Source organism: Sminthopsis crassicaudata, chromosome 1, assembly GCF_048593235.1.
Source record: "Sminthopsis crassicaudata isolate SCR6 chromosome 1, ASM4859323v1, whole genome shotgun sequence".
Lineage (NCBI taxonomy): Eukaryota > Metazoa > Chordata > Mammalia > Dasyuromorphia > Dasyuridae > Sminthopsis > Sminthopsis crassicaudata.
Window position 1 is genome coordinate 611,705,900 of NC_133617.1, and position 13,671 is coordinate 611,719,570.

At 36.3% G+C, this 13,671-nt stretch overlaps 1 long non-coding RNA gene across 1 annotated transcript; it reads left to right on the plus strand.

Annotated features, from left to right (window-relative positions):
* The first annotated feature begins 140 nt into the window (after positions 1–140).
* On the plus strand, positions 141–12,820 carry LOC141551186 (uncharacterized). Its single transcript, XR_012484799.1, has 3 exons — positions 141–422; positions 3,960–4,076; positions 11,319–12,820. It is a non-coding gene; the product is annotated as an uncharacterized LOC141551186 (long non-coding RNA).
* Positions 12,821–13,671: the final 851 nt, after the last annotated feature.

Here is a 13,671-nt window from a genome sequence, read left to right on the forward strand (position 1 = left end):
CTCAGCTCCAACTCAGCTCAATCTCCATTGGTCTGACGCAAAGCGCGGAGACGTCAACCCTGCTCCTCTCCCATTGGTTAAGAGGAGCACAGAGCAGCTGTTCTGATTATCATATTTCAGTTTCTCCGGTCCTGAGAGCCACTGGCCCGTCGGCGAGCCTGCAGGAGAGGATTAGGAATTCAGAGGCAACTTTCTCAGGGCTCTTGTCCATCTCCCTTGATACTTTATGCTGTGCGCTGCTCAGTCTCTCCCCCCTTTACCCCCTCCTTTTCCTCTCCCCTCCCCCTTTCATTTCTGTCGATGAATTTCCCTCTATTCCTCTCGCTTTTCTTTCTCCTTTCCCTCCTTTCCTTGCTTCTCCACCGTTCCGGTGAGCCTCTTCGTGGCCCGCTTTTGTGCAGCTGGCGGCGAATGGCTGGTTGGTAGGTCTTCCCGTGGACGAGGTTCCATGTGTGTTAGGAAGGGGAGGGGGTGGGTTTTGGAACGGGAGGGTATGTTGGTTGGCTTCTCCCTTTCTTTTAACGCGTGGTCCCAGAGTCCGGCTCTGCCGGCTTACTAGGCAGGAGTGAATAGGGCTCTTCGTGGTGGTGGTACCAAGTCAAGAAGAAAAAGAGGGTGGGGGAGAAGGCAAAGGGAGAACGGGAAGGAGTAGGCTCTAGAAGGGTTATTTGCACAGTAGTACCACGTTCACCTCCTTCTTTCCCCCCTCCCCCGCCACATCGCAAGCTTAAGGAAAGTAAGGTGATACCTTCTTTAGCTGAGAATCAGTGTGAAAATACACAGGTAAAAAATAAAGTTTTCACCTTAGACTGCTTTTCTCCCGTCCAGCCCTTCCAAAATGTGTGTTTGCATTTTAACTTTAGAAATAGAAAGATTAGACTTGGAAATGCGGAGTCCTAACTTCCTGATTGTCTAATAACAAATTAAACTACCTCGGAGGAAAACAAAAACAAAAACAAAAACAAAACCTAATATATGCTATCACTTCTCTGTCTCCTGCTGCCTTATCTTTTATTTTAAAAATGCTTTTGTAATTAAGTGTAGCAAGTGCCAATATGTACATATCTGTGTATATACACATATATACACATATATTTATATACCTAATGTATTGCGTGTGTATATAGGTATATGTACATGTACATGAGTATATATGTGTGTATGTATATATATAAACATATATATATATGCATTCTTTGCCTTTTATTTTCAGTTAAAAAGGGTGTTCAGAGGGGACTTAATATTGAAGATTTGAGAAAAAAAACCTATCCTATTTCATGAATTGTGAAAATCCTCAAATGATTTACTTTCTGGAAATTGCTTCGATTGAAAGGATCATTGTAGGAAGTCATCGGTAAATTTTCAGTGATATCTTTAAATAAGAAACATTGCAAGGCCAAGAAGCTTCGCCTCCCCCACCCCCCGAAGATTAAGTAAAACTTCGGAGTATTTGATTCCTAAAGTGCCTAACAATTAAAAAAAAAAAAAAATTAAAGAACCTCCAAATTCAAACTCTGGAAGGCGTTAACTCTAGTATCTTATTGCCTCCAGGAAGTTTTGTATTTGGGAAGTTCTTTTCTTTGTATCTTTTTGCTTGATTTAGCCTTAGGTAGGACCTCTGAGGATCTGTAGGCAATTCTGTTGCTTTGTATATGTGGGCAGGTCTTTCCTGGGCACAAACAGAAGTGGCAATTTCTCATGGAGTTGACTGAGGCTTCTCCAGTGTCTTCCCCGGACTTCTCTCCCTGTTGCTCTCAAATTTGTGCCTAAACCGATCATCACATTTTTCATTGTGTGGTATATTTGAAATAGAAAGGGCGGAACTAGTTTAAGAGATTATCAAGTGGGGAAACAGTCTCGGGAAATGAAAATTAGAAAGCAATATTTGTTAAAACAAAACAAAACACCACGCTGAGTTTCTTGTCCCTAGTGATATTAGATTAAATGAGTTTAAAAAACAAAAACAAAACAAAACAAAAAAAACTTCGCTTCCCACTATAAGGAAAATCTATTAAAAGAGAATTGGGATTCCTATAAAGATAAACAAGCTAATTATAGTTTTTTGTTTGTTTTTGTTTTTGTTTTTCCCTTAAGTCAGAAGGAAAGGATATGATTTATCACAATATATTCCATCATCCTGACTAGTCACCATGGAAGTAAAGGTTAGAAAATCCAAGGTGCTGGATGACTTGGACTGGAGATTGACAGTGCTACTCCCCCCATCTCTCTAACCTCCCACCTCCTCTACACACAGTGTGGTGTTTTAGCTCTGTAAACCAATAAGCAATTACAAAGAATTATTGCTGATGATAGCAATTCCAAACAGACAAGCTGGCATGTGGCTGGGGAAAAACCTTTAGTAATGGCCAATTTCACCATAATGGTGGAAGACAACCTGTTTTCCTGTTGTCAACCCACGCTTATATTGTAAACAAATATTTTACTAATCGTCCTCTAACCTGGAAGAGATCTGGAAATTCGTATAGAATATACTGGCAAAGGGAAAGGCTTGAGGAAGACCAATCCTTATTTTGCCTTTCAATGTATCTAATCAAAATCTATGGGAAAACTACTGCTAGGATTTTAACCACCAGAAAGTTAGGGCTGAATTTATCATATCTTAATCGCAAAATTCTTATAACGAAATTTAATTTGTACTTGAAATATGAATTTGGTTATTCATAATTCATTGTCTTTTCTCAACTCAGCTTTTCCTTGTAGTATAACAGTGTGTATACCCGTAAAAAAAAAATCTCACCCTTAAAATATGCTTATTGTAGAATAAATCAAGTGGCGAAGAACAGTTTAGACAATATTTTTTTCCTTTCGTATTTGATCGCAGGAGCGACCTCTTGTGTTCAAAGGAGGAATTAATCCTCTCGTTTAAAAAAAAATACTTTTCTGACTCCAGTGTATGCTGTTGGATAAAAATAATAATACTGATAATCTTTTTAAATAGAGATATGTGAGGAAAGAGAATAATATAAAGATTTTCAGTGACATTTTTCCATCCCTAGTTTGGCCTTACACACCTTACAATAACTTGAAAATTTAATGTTCTGCATGTGTTTTATTACACCCCTTCAAAGGCTATAGGTATCCAAAACCATGAAAGTGTACACATATAGACATGATGCAAAAATTATACCCATCTATCTGGGGTCCATGCACTCACTTCTATCTTTATGTAATTGTTTTCCTTCTATACTTCAAAGTTCAATATTCTCCAAGAAGCTTGATGGTAAAGGGATGGTGGATTCCTGAAGTTAGATTCCACTCTTAATCTCCCTGGCTTCCAAATAGTTAAGTCAGTTTTAAATTCAACTCAGAAGCAAGACAAAGCAAAACACACCACACAACAACGACAGCCACCTCCAACCTTCAAAGATGTGACTGAATTTTAAGCTGGATCTTTGGTAAATGAGGTGCAGTAAAGGAGAAACCTGTCTCCGCCCCAACAAGCCAAGATTGGGAAGAAAAGGAGGGCTTTGATCATGCTTTCTTTTTGCCACTGATTTACTTACTGCATATTTCGGATTTTGTTCTTGAGAAGGCAAAGCTCTATATTTAGCCGGCGCCAGATTCGGGTTTGGGGGAGTGGAATAATGAGTGGGACTGCCAATTTCAGTGAGTAAGGTATTTAGAGAAAGACTGCAGAAGGACTTATATTTTCAGATATTAATATGCACAGGATTAAGAAATTACAAAATAAGATATGTATATGTTTGGTTTATTGTGTAAAAATAGAAATGAATGTGTTAACACATCCCATCCCTTGCCTTTTCTCCCCCTTTCTTTCTTTTTTGCTTTCTGGGTAATCTTCTATCAGGTAATATGGAACAACTAGCAATCAATATCTTTCATCACGTCCAGGGGTCAGATGAAATTATGTGCGTTTAAAGAAAGCCACGATATAACTCTTTATGTATCAACGACCAGGTATTTTCTATCTATTCTAGTGTTGGTCCGCGACTTCTAAAACCAAGATAACAGTCCTATCTAATTCAAAGGGGAAGAAGAAAGTAGCAGTTTCTCCATGTGCATCAGCGGGAGGCAAAGGATTATAATCGGCAATGGTAAACTATAATAAATGCAGTTGCTTAATAATTTAGCCCGCATCAAGTTAATTTTCTGTGCTCTCATGCCACAGTACTGACTTGAACTGAGTTTTTAGTTGTTTTCTAATCAGTTAAGACAAAAGAAGACTTCAACAGGAATTTGCTTCTCAGGTTTAACGCACCCTAATTAGACTTTCTGTGCCACCAATCTTATTTCGAATTCTCTAGCAACGGAGCTGAGCAGTCTGAGAAGCTAAGTTAGGGTCCGTTAGACTATAACAAGAGCGTATATTACTGAGGGATAAAGCGACGCTAGAAACTTACTACACTTGAGATGGGTTCGCCTATTCAGGTACCCTGAACCATCTGTCACCCTCGAGAATGGGGACTTTGGTTTCCTGAAAATTCTACCCCGAAGTCATTTGCAAACGCCTCCTCAATCTATCGGGCTCTGTCGAATTGATTCCGAAATCTGAGAGAACATATCCAAACTTATTTTAAATATATAAGGAACCCTGACAACAACCCACCGGTAAGTAAGAGGGAGGAAGTAGGTTTGAAGGCAATCTTTACATTTCAGGCTTCTTAAAGAGAGGGGTGTGAGAGATCTTTAATCTTCCAAGCCTTTGCCACTGAAAGTTCAGGAGGAACCAACTAGATCAGTACTAAATCTATCCAGGCACTACGAGGTTTATTAGATAAAGCTACCCAGGAGCCCCGAGCTCTTGCAGTTAATAATACAATCCTATTTATTAAATCACGCTGCTCCTTAAAAGAAGCAGCCCTGAATCGCGACGCCAGGCAGCCTCTCTGGCAGCGCTGGCCGCCCTTCCTCACCTATTAACCAGTTCACATTGAGAGTTCCAGGTTTAATTAGGGAAAGGGGAGGGGAGGAGTGGGGGAACAGGAGGAATGCAGAAGTCAAACTCAGGAAAGTGAAGCTATCCTCTTAAAATTCAAAGGAAAGAAGGTCACATAAAGCGCTCAAGATTTCATGCTTTTCAAAGCACCTCTTGATTTGTAAAAAATCTCAGATCGAGCTATTGAACGTGAAATCTCGTGAGCAGTTAGTATCTTTTGCCAAAGTGAGACTGTTTGGAAAGCTTAATTTAGCGTGGGTGGGCGAGAATTTTTTGCAAAATCGGTGCTTTGGGAGTCTGCGAGAAGATAAGGAGCTACAATGAAATAGAGAAATAATGATAGTGAAAGAATGCTGAGTTATTCACAAAAGCTCTCTCTCTCTCTCTCTCTTCTCTCTCTCTCTCTCTCTCTCTCTCTCTCTCTCTCTCTCTCTCTCTCTCTCTCTCTCTCTCTCTCTCTCTCTCTCTCTCTCTCTCCTCTCCCTGTCTGTCTCTCTGTCTTTGTCTCCTTCTCTGTCTCTTTCTCTCATCTTCCTTTTCCCTTCAGTCCGTGTGTATAACGGACTTTAAGAATGTCCCTGACATTAAATAGAGTTAAAACTGATTACTTTGCTACTTAAAGCTTAGCCCGTAACAAATGCATCACACAGAAATTGCAGAAAGAAGACAATCCTCAAGTGCTTTCTCATTTCTTGAACAATTCCTAGAGAATGGATTTTCATTTCATTCCCCCGCCCCTCTCCCCCCCCCCCCCCCCGTCCATTCTATCAATACCTCCAGTTTCTCCAACCCAGGTCGTAGGACCCGCACTAGTTTGAGGGGATTTATTTCATTTTTATTTTTTTTCCTGCCCCTATTCCATCCATCGCAGACTTTTTTCCTTTGTATTTTTTGTTCTGGAGTTAGAGCTTCGTGAACTCCCCCCCTCCTTTTTAAAAAATCACTCTTGTCTCAGAATAATTGAGAAGTTTCTTCTCCTTTTCAAGGCCCTCACTAACTCGCGGTGATCTGGAGAAGGTGGAAGGAAGTGTCCATATCTTTCTAATATTTCCTAGACTAAGTTCAGGAGGAAGGAAAGCTGGAAATAAGACTCCCCCATTCCTTCACATTCGTCTCCATCCTCTCTTTCTTTCAATTCAGTAAAAATAAAAATGCTCTTTGGTCATTCCTTGTAGGATCATATTTAATACCCCCTCCTTTCGACCCCTTCCACTCTCCCTCCCCACCTTCCGGAACACTAACTTTGTCGAAAAACGAAGGCAAACTACAAGGGACACCAAATAAAGGGAAAGTGATTACCGTTGTCCTTTACCCTTTTCTCCCTTTCACTAATTTCAAAGAAGCCTTCTAATAGTTACATCTTGTTTCCAAACCAAAAATAATCTCACCTGAAGGATCAGAGTAATGAGGGAAAAAAATAAACTGGAGAGTAGGAAGAACATCCTTGCTGCTGACTTGGGGAGGTAATCTCCAGGATTCCAAGCTAGGATCATTGATCTGAATGGAGATCTCTGTAACCGCCTGGAAAAGAACTAGGGAAAAGAAAGAAAATATCACCTGTGCAATAGCCCTTTTTAAAATGTGTGACAGCTCCAGGAGACTTCTCACTTCTATTTCAGGGTTATATCGAAAGGAAGAAGGCTACCTCTACTTTTACTTTCCTATTCCACTGAGAAAGCAGATCAAACCAATCATATAGTAAAATATAGGAGAAAGGGGGTTCCATATCCCACTTTCTTTTGTATTATTTGAAAATCTTTTGTGAGAAAATCCCTTACTCAACATGAGAAAATGAACCAAACTATTGGCAGCACATTGTCATTCTGTTCTTTTTACTACCTTTCTAGAAATCAATCTTAATTCCCCCCAAATAACAAGGAGGATGAAATCATTTAAGCAGCATCTTTAGCATTACCGGCTTGAAACAAAAATAATATAGAACAGTGTGGCTGGTAGGCTAAATTTATATAAGTGAAAATTAATTTATAATACCACAAATATGCATATTAAATAAAATATTTTCCAGTTTGTTTCACACAATTATTATTTAAAATGTTGCAATGTCTGTGTGTGTAAGAGAGAGAGAAGGCATCATGCACTTTTGTGTGTTATTCCATATTCATCCTTCCCCCCTTTTTGTACACAGAACACACGTCCACGTGCTCATTAGATAGCCCATCAGGCTTTGTTGATTTAGTAGGTCCTGAAGCTAAACACAAGAATTACCATTAAGCCACTTTACAATTGACTATTGTTGACTTTCACCTGGTAAACCTCTATTGTGTAAAACTTGAGACCTCCCCCTCTCCCCAAAGAAGACAAATTAAAAAAAAAAAAAAACCTTTAAAAATAATACTAACTCAAATGTAGGATTTGAATTTGAAATATATACATTTATTGATTTATACAGATGTGCAATTCAAAAATACAAATAACATGTGGTTTAAATGACAGACGGTTTTTTGGTTAAGTGCTAAGACAAAAGCATTCCATACTATAAGACCAATATATAAATCAAAGTTTGTTATGCTAGTTCTCAAATTATCCATTAAAATGAAATAAATTACAAGTACAATTGTGTTTCTATGTATTTTGGAATTGGGTATACAAAATTTCACCTTCTTTATTGGGAAAGGAGGGAGGCAAATGGTCACTACATATTATGTTCATCTTCAGTGTGATTTTAAATATCAGGGATGACAAGTTTTCTCTTTTGAATGCTCCCATCTCATAATTCATAAATATAAAATGAATACTATCCATTGTCCTGACATATCTAATCATAGCATACCAACTGGAAATAAAAATTCCAATAAATCATAATCCTCCTCAAAGTATGGTCATGATAAAGTCATTTGTGGTTTGACATTGTTTCTGTACTCTATAATTATACATACACATTAATTTATTAAACTATATGGTGCTATATAATATAGCATCTTCTATTCTCCATATAAATTTTTAAGTATATTCTATGGAAGTTAAGCAGTAGTGTTTACTTAGAGATTATTCTCATAATTTATTATCAAAACACAGTAAGTCATGAAGCATGGTGGTTGTAAGATTCATAAGTATAACTAACAAGAACCTTTCATTCTGATTTCAGAGTATTCAACCTATCTATAAAAACACTGAGTTATTAAACATAACTTCTTCTGAACCTAAATTGATGATATGCCATTAAAAGAAAGCGAGAAGAAAAGAAGCCCCCTGTAACAGAATGAATTTTAATATCTTAGAAATATCCCTATATTTTTGAAAACATTAAATGAGAAATTATATATTTTCCCATAACAAGCATATTGCTGACTTTTACTTTATTAGAATTCGAATTATTTTGTGTTTCATGTCAGAACTGAGGATGCTGTTATATGTCTTGTTCTTGGCTCAGTTTCAGAAATGGCTGTATCTTATGCTTTCTCTTTTGGAAGAGAATGGCCTATCAGTAATAATAATGAAGTCCCCTTTATGCTGTTGCTGACTTTGGATTTCAGCATGACATATTTTTAAAAGTTGTATCTTTTAAGTCTGGCCAGGACATTTATTCCAGTCTTAGGATTTTGATTTGCAAATCAGAAAGGCACATGATACATATGGCACTTCAGTCCAAGTGTCAAATCATTGCAAATTGACTCCTGGAAACTTCAGGCAAGCCCTAGCAGAGTAATTCTGTTTTCTTTTGCTTTGCCACGAGCAAAGAAGCAAGAGTGAGTAATTCCTATCACAGTAGAAGGAGGAGATAGCTGGAAGATCACACTTTTGAATAGGCGGGGAAAAGAATAGATTGTAGGTGACTTTATCTATTGCCTGAAAGACAGAGAATGAAAATATCTATAGAAAAGCAAAGAGTAATGAAAAGAAAGAGAGAAGAAAGGTTATTAGGGGAAGAAATGAGTGGGGTAAATGGAAAGTAGAACAAAATAAAAGGAAGGAAAAATGAAGGGTAGGTGTAGATTGACAAAATGAACATTTCTATATAAGCCTCTATTACCGAGGGATGTAAAGAGGATTAGGAAAAGGACATGTTCATTTTAAACTGTTATTTAAAGTGCTGCTCAATCTTTGTTTAATTTTTTGCAAGAAATTAAATTATTCCTCATTGATTTAAAACTGATTTTATTGTAACTTTAAGCATATTAACACAAATAGAATGTGAACAGAAACTAAATATAAGGAAAAGTTTTGACTATGCCAACGAAAGTTTACCATGTGTTGTTGCTAATATCATAAATGAATTACTGTGCTTGCATTTGAAGTAAGGTTAACAATAGAATTGGAAAAAAACAACATCAAAAGTGAGGAAAAAAAGGCTTTCCAAGTATTTTATTACTCCCTGACCTGTCTCCAGATTGGATTATTACTGGAGGTGTGATCCAAGTATTCAGAACTTTGAACCAAAATGAAAATTTGAGCTTGTTATGAAAACATAGCCGTATGCTCAAGTTTACACAGTACAGCTTGAAGGGCTGCCAGCATCACCACTGTTGCAATAGCTAGTTGGGCCAGGCTTTATTTCTGTATGAAATCTTTTCCCCATCTCTGATGTCAGAATACTGGCTCTGATGCAAAACATAAAAGAAAATGAAGCCTAAGGTTCATTCTCCATTCATGCCTTTGAATAATGCTAGTATTAAAAAAAATGTTCAAAACTCATATACAGTTATTCTTAGAAAGCTGCTCTAGAGGTCACAGAGTCACTGGTCTCTGCACATGTGCAGAAACTAACAGTCATATAAAGCCTGATGGGAGGCAGGAGTGTACTATAAAAGGTCAGGACCAACCAGAATCAAACTACATTTGAAAAGCATCTACCACAGAGAAGAAATATGAGACAGACAGGAGCAGTGAAAAGATAGATAGGGGATTTATCATAGTAAAAGACAGAGCAAAAAGGATAGTAAATTCTGCCAAGCATGAATACTTCTCTCCTTGCATGTTTCACAATGTATACTATTCAGAATACCTACTGGTTGGCCAAGGTCAGCTTGGTCCTAGGGGGAGAAAAGCAGCTGTTAACTGTGCTACATGGTAGATAGAGAATTTTTACATTCTTCTCACAATATCTGAAATCCCAATTTTAAATAATGCCCCAAAGCCCAACACTGGAAATGGATTTTTTTTCCTCTAGTAGAAACCTTACTAAGACCATATGTTCCTGTAGACTGTATCCTATTTATTCCATATTGCTTGAGGAGATATTTAAATGTTTTTCTTTATTTTTTATTTCCATTATTTTTAGGTTTCAATAGGAAAAAAAAAACTGTACTCAGGCTTGTTATTGTTGTTTGTTCAGTAGTTTTCAGTCATGTTTGACTCTTTATGACCCCATGTGAGGCTTTCTTGATAAAGATACGGAGTCATTTGCCATTTTTTTTTCTCCAGTCCACTTCATAAATAAGGAAAGTATGGCAAGAAAGTGACTTGTCCAAGGTCACACTGCTAGTGAGTGTCTGAGGCCAGATTTGAACATATAAAACTTATACATATGAGTCTTCCTAATGCCAATTCTATCCATGTTGACATCTAACTGCCCCCAGGGGTGTGAGTTCAAATTTCAGTTCCCCTACTTACTACCTTAGTGATTTGGGACATGTCACTTAACTTAGTTCCTCATCCATTAAATCCCTTCCAGTTCCAAATCTATAATCCTGTGAATATTCTTCCTTTATTTGTTGTTTAGTATATCTCATTCTAAAATTCAATCTACTTCCTTCCAGTACTTATCAATAAAGATATTATTGACTAGTTTTTCTTATTTCTCTCCATGCATATTACCCATATAGGACCAGCCTTGGGAAGAAAGTAAGCAATTATTTATATGATATGATTCAGCCATTTCTTACACTGTCCCAAACCACACCATTAGATATTCTTTTCTGTGACTTTTGAAATCTATTTACCTATTAAGACTTAAATACTAAAATAAGAAGGGTAACAAACTATTGCTATCAACAAATCTGCCTTACAGGTTATCTAACTGAAATTAAGGTTTTATGGAAGAAAAAATGATAGAATAAAATAATAATTATTATTATAATTTAAAAAATGATAGCACAGAATAATAAATATAAGAAATACTTAGGCTAGAGAAGATCAGGGAGAAGGGCTAGGGAAAGAGTGAGAAAAGCCCAAAGCAAAAGTTTACATGCTTCACATAATTTTGTCTGACATTCCATCCACTCCAAGATCCACTGTACAGTCATATTTCCTTATTATAGAAAAAAAATCTCACAGAAAGCAGAATCTATTGGGAGGATCATGAAGTAGGTTTTCTCAACTTTAGCAGTGACAATGTAGACAAGACAAATAGGTTGTGGCAGCTTAAAGTTCTTTATTGCACTATCTCAGCATATGCAATAATTATAGACATTTAATAACATTATTTTTTTTTCTCTCTCAGAAGGCATTGCAGAGCTCAGCGTAGCCAAGCATGGATCTATGTGATAAATCAAAGGTCAATAAAGGATGGAATAAATAGTAGCAAGAAAAAGAAGAATTTCTGCTGATTTCTACAATCATCAATCAACATTTATTAAGTGCCTACGTGTGCTAGGCATTGTGCTAAACATATAGTAATAGAAATAAAAATATGTGATAATGTATGTTTAGAAATTCACAAAGTTGGAAGGGACCTTCAAAGTTATCTAGTCTAACCCCTTCCTTGATATGCAGGTCTAACCCTTACTTTGATATGCAGATGAAGAAATTGGGATCCAGAAGCTTTAAAATATCTCATGAGATATTTGTTGTAGTAATTTATGTCTCTTTGGGGACTTTTTTAAAATCAGGATTTCTTCTTTAATCTTTCTCTGATACTGAGATTGTTTAATACTTCCAAAATGCTTATTAAAAATTAATATATCTATTTGATTTTAAGCAGGCAAAAGATATGGTTCAAATTTTTTCAATGTAAAATAGAGATTTTTATGGCACATAAGCTCCCTTTGAGGTTCTTGCCTCATCTCCTATCACAGGTAATACCAGATGAGCTAGCTTTTAGATTTATTATTTAATTAGGGGAGGGGGAGGAATGGGACCAAGATAGTGGAGAGGACTTTGCCTAAGCTTTTCCTGGCTTCCCTCAGAGTCAATACTACATTTATTATTTGATAATCTTCTTCCTTAGACTGTTTGAGCTTCTTTGTGGAAGCAGAAATAATGGAGAAGTTACTACACTGAGAAAACTTTTCAGAGGGAGGAATAAACAAACAAATAAAACATTATTACATGTGTTTTAAAACTGGATAAGTTGGTGAACTATTCTGAATCGGGTTTCAAAAAATGTCTATAAAAACTAAAGTGATTGACATTCTTTGGCCACCTAGAGATTGACCTGATTAAAATCACTATGTAGAGGGTAATTAACCAATGGTATCTAAGAGATTTTGGAAAGAAAAAAAGTGTGTGATACTAAATACACATGGAATTAATCATATTTTAAATTTATGCTCTTTTCCCACTGATCAAGTATATTATATTCTGTATGCATATATGCACATATATGCATATATATGTGTGTATAGATATATAGAGAAATAGGTGAAATGAAAAAAAAGTGTCATTTTGAGTTAGAAAAGGACAATAATGGGTTTTAATCTATTCTCAAGAAATTAAGACTATTATAAATTCACCAAACAACAATGCATTAAGCATTTACTATGTGCCAGTTACTTTACAGAGAACCTAGGATGTACAGAAAAACAAAAACACTGTTACTTCCCTCAAGAATCTTACATTGAAGGGGGCAGCTAAGTGGCATAGTGGATAGAGTACCAGCCCTGAAGTCAGGAAGATCTGAGTTCAAATCTGGTCTCAGACACTTAACACTTCCTAGCTGTGTGACTCTGGGCAAGTCACTTAACCCCAGCCTCAGAAAAAAAAAAAAAAAAAAAAAAAAAAGATTCTTACATTGTAGTGGGGGGCAGAAGAAAATGAACAAATGCCTAAATTCATAAAAGATATACACAGAGTAGAGGAAAATAATTTGCAAGAGGAAGGTATTATTAAGTATTAATCAAAGAATTAGGATATTAATTTTAAAGGAACAAGTCATTAAGGTGAGAGAGATGAGGAAATAACTTTTAATTAAGTTCAACTTTTTTTTTAGCATGTTATCTTAGAAAACAGAGATCTCAGGGGTTTCTTTTTGTTATTTGTTTTTAGAGATTTTGACCAAGAATCAGTATGGAACTTTAATGTAGCTTCAGAAAGAAATGAGTGTTTAACTAAATAATATGAACTTCTATTTGCAAACTATAAAATTGAGGGGAAAGGGTCTAGATAAGAGATGGAAACATTAGATTATACTTAGATTTTCTTTATCTTAATAGGTTATCAGAACTTTGCTCATTTACTAAGCATAATCAGGTATGCCTCAGAAAAGACATGCTTATGAAGGAACTCAGCCCTTTCCCCTCAATTTTTTTTTTTTTTAAAGTGGACATCTAGACTCAAGATAAATTCCCCTGGGGAAACATTGAATTGAGGCATAAGCCACTCACATTTTTGTGAGAAGAGCCCAAGAAAGAATTTTTTTTCCCTATGAGGCCTGAAATATGTTAATGAAGCTTAGCATTGGTTACAGTAATAAAAACCTGGATTAGGTCAAAAGTAATGCATGAGTTTATGTCATGTAAATTTAACTTATTTAAATTTTGCTTTTTTCTCAAAGCAAATTGATTTCTGACTAGGAATCACTAAGATCATTATTTAGGAGTAAAACATGGTAACTACACAATTCACTTTTCTGGGTA